This window comes from Rhinopithecus bieti, unplaced genomic scaffold, assembly GCF_001698545.2.
Source record: "Rhinopithecus bieti isolate Rb0 unplaced genomic scaffold, ASM169854v2 scaffold_29877, whole genome shotgun sequence".
NCBI classification, from domain to species: domain Eukaryota; kingdom Metazoa; phylum Chordata; class Mammalia; order Primates; family Cercopithecidae; genus Rhinopithecus; species Rhinopithecus bieti.
In genome coordinates, this window is record NW_016812932.1 from 140,581 (window position 1) to 144,667 (window position 4,087).

Here is a 4,087-nt window from a genome sequence, read left to right on the forward strand (position 1 = left end):
TGCCCGGCCAAAAAAAGAGATTTTTGACATTAGTTTTGGTAATGATTTGTTGAATATGACTCAAAGCATAGGCAACAAAAGCAAAACTAGACAAATAGGATTGCATCAGACCAAAACATTTCTGCATAACAAAGCAAACAATCAACAGAGTGAGGAGACAACATACAGCATAAGAGAAAATATTTGTAAATCATATATCTGATGAGTAATTAATACCCAAAATACATATAAGGAAATAAAACAACTCAATAGCAAGAAAACAAATAAGTTGATTAGATATTTCTCGAAAGAAGGCATATAAATGGACAACATGTACATGAAAATAACGCTTGATATTACTAATCATCAGGGAAATAGAAATTAAAACCAAACAAGATATTACCTCACATCCGCTATCATGTCTAGTACCACAAAGCCAAAACATAAGTGCTGGTGATGTGGAGAAAAGGGAACCCTTGTAAACTCTTGGTGGGAATGTAAATTACTCCAGTTACTATGGAAACTAATATGGAGATTCCTCAAAAAATTAAAAATAGAAGTGCCATATGATCTAGCAATTCTGTGTATAGCTATATATTCAATGAAAATGACATTACTATGTGGAAAAGATATCTGTACTGCCATGTTTCTGGCAGGATTATCAAAATAATCAACACAAAGAAGCAACCATCAATGAATGAATGAAGAGTGAAAATGTGTTATATATACACTGTGATATTGTGATTATATTTGTATAGTGGTTTTCAGCCTTGGTTCATAGCTCATAACTCCCATAACCATTGTTACAGTCTTTTGTTATGATGTTGAGGCACTTAAAGCCTCAGAAGCAGAACTCAGGAAACAAAACCTGTCTCTCTGACCCTTTTGTGTCCCTCTTTCACTTGCCTAAGGCAGGACTCTAGTCCGACTGTGGGTCATAAGACCCTCATTCCAGAGACTCCTGCTTGCTTCTCTGGAGGAAGCAACTCTGCACAGAGAGGGAAAGAAGAATCTCAACATACAGGCCTCAGAGGCTTTAGATTATATTCTTTTTGACCAATCACACTTCAACATGGTTATCCATGCTTCCATCATGGACAATAAATGAAGTCTCTGTAAAAGGCCCCAAGGACAGGGTTTGGGGAGCTTCTGGAAAGCTGGATACACGGAGGTTGACAGAAAGGTAAAGAACTCATTTACATACCAGGAGGGTGGAACACCCTAATTCCACGAGGATAGAAGCTCCTGCGCCCCAGACCCTTCCAGATCTAACCACATGTGTCTCTTAATCTGGCTGTTTATTTGTCCTTTAAGATCTCCTTGCTCAACCAGTAAGTGTAAGTAAATGTTGCCCTGACTTCGTTGAGCTGCTCTAGCACATTAACTGAACTCAAAGAGAAGGTTGTAGAAACTCCGCCTTGAAGCCAGTCAGTCAGAATTTCTAGAGTCCCAAATATGTGACTAGAGGGAAGGAGGGGGCGGTCTTGTGAGACTGAGCCCTCGACTTGTGAATTCTGACACTCTCTCTGGGTAGATGGTGTTAAAACTGGGTTGAAGGACACCTAGCTGGTGTCCACTGCTTGGTGTATGTGGAAAAACTCCCATGCCTTTGGTCACAGAAGTTGTCTTCTGTGTTGATGATTGTAGTGAAGTGAGGCAAAAGAAAAATGCAGTTTGGGAGTTTTTCTCTGGCACACACACACACACACACACACACACACACACTGTACTATTTAGCCTTACAAAGAAAGAAAATTCTGTTATTTCCAACAACATGGATTAACCTGGATGATATTATACTAAGTGAAATACGCTAGGTACAGAAAGACAAATGATGCATGATCTCATTTATATGTAGAATCTAAAAATGTGGAACTCAGAGACTAGAGTGACGGTTATCTGGGGCTTGGGAGAGGGTAAGATATGGGAAGATGATTGCCAAAAAGTACAATGTTTCAGATGGACAAGAGGAGTAAGTTCTCTAATTCTATTGCATAGCAGAGTGGTTATAGTTAATAATAACATAAACTTGAAATTGCCAAAAGAACAGATCTTAAATACTTAACATGGAATATAAGATACAAACCCTTGCATATAATTTGTTCCTATTTTTCTCCATCTAATGCAAAATCCTTCCCTCAATCTTTGTACAGCCAAAGCACATTGATCTCTCATAGTCTCAAAACTGCTGTGTTTTCTCCTGTCCTTCCATTTTCAGAGACTGCCTCTACCAGGAGTCCTTTCTCCTCTTCACCAATTAACTTTCCCTTTCCTCCAAGTTTCAATCAATCATGACTTCCTTGGCTAAGCCTTCCAGGACCCCCTATCTTGGTCAGGTCCTTACATCATAGATTCTAATAATCTCAGTGTGACTAACATATTTCTTATTACAGTGGCAATGCTATATTTCTTTGTGTGATTATTTGATTAATGTATCGCTTCGTAACTCAACTGTAGGCTCCAAGAGGACAGGAAACATGTTGTATTTATCATCTGATATCACTAGGGCCTTGCAAAGAACCTGTCCTGGGTTCAAGAAATATACATATTAATTATTGTAACTATTATTTCTTACAGTGTAGGATAAGAATAATGTTTAATATCTGAGAATATATTATGATAACACAAAAAATGAAACATTTTGTATAGACATTCACTTCTTGTCATAGAATGATTATAACTTTTTTCCTTAAAGTCTGTTTTTTTTAAAAAAAAATCAAAATTTTTCTTAAATTATGCCTCTCAGGAGGGTATACCTATGTTTATAACCCCCCTTTCTTTCTTTTTTCACGTCACCCTCTGTCTTTTTATCTTCAAAAGAACTCTTTTAGTACTGAACCCTTAACTAACCTGAGTCCAGAAATCCTCAATTTTGATAAATCACAGGGCCTTCTTTACCAAGTTAAAGGAAACACTGATTTACATGAATAGATGAAGTCTTTACCATCTCAAATTCCTGTTTTAATTAGTTTCAGAAGAACAGATCCTTGTTATGTCTATTTCTATTCTTTTCCTCATCTTTTCCTCATCTGCGACAGGGGAATGAGTCATTAGAATTTTAATGTCTACATTAAATGCCAGCAGTGGTCTGTTGTTATGCTTTAACTACTTCAATATTCTGAATTCTGAATGGTTAATCTATTCTACCTTTTATTGTAAGAGAACAGGAATGAGCTGCTAATCAAACAAGAGAGCTTGGTAAAGGTCAAATGAGTGCAAAATCATCTGTCTATCATTAAATAATGACAGAATTAGAAGGTTTGACTTTGTGACTAAGATTGAAATTGGAACATAGAATGTCACCACATGAATCCGTTAGATTGACAGAGAATGTGGTTCCTGGAGGAATGGCAAAGAATTAACTATTTTTAAACAATTTCATTGCATATGAAAATTCTAAAAGAATATGTTCTTTGGCCACAGGAAATGGTTTTTTAATATTAATAGTGGTTCTGATAATAATCAAATAGAAATAAAGCACTGTTATAAACTTGTATGAATGCAAACATTTTGACTAAACCTTTAAAAGAAGTCAAGTCCTATTCTTGAAGCAATTCATAAATTTTACTGAGATGGTATGTATCATTTTGATTTAATCTTGTGCTTATGTTTTTAATTTCAAAAATAGTTACTTTGAGTTTGTAAGTTGTCAGATGCTGTTATTGGAACTGAATTGATCTTTATTTTATGTATTGTTTGGCTTCATTTTAATCTTTATACTCAGTTCATTTTGTCTTGCCCAGAAAAGCTGCCAAATAATACTACTTCAGATTTCTAAATCGTCACATATTTAAATAGACTTTCAAATAAATGATTCTACAAGGTTCTCTTTCTTTTGGGGTTGATTAGATCAATTTCACTTTTAATTTCTTTCTCATTATTATTATTTTTTTTTAAATTCAGAGCAATAGGTTTATGCCATTGTTTCAGGAATAAAAGCTATGTGCCAGCCACCAACTTAGATTTTTTTTTAATAAAGATATTCACTCATTTTATGTGTAGATTATTCAGAATAATTGCTTTTCCTTCTGCTGTCTCCTGCAGATTTTCTTTGCCTGCTGTACTACTTTTCAGAAACTTCATTGTAGAAAAAAAAAAAAAAAAAAAA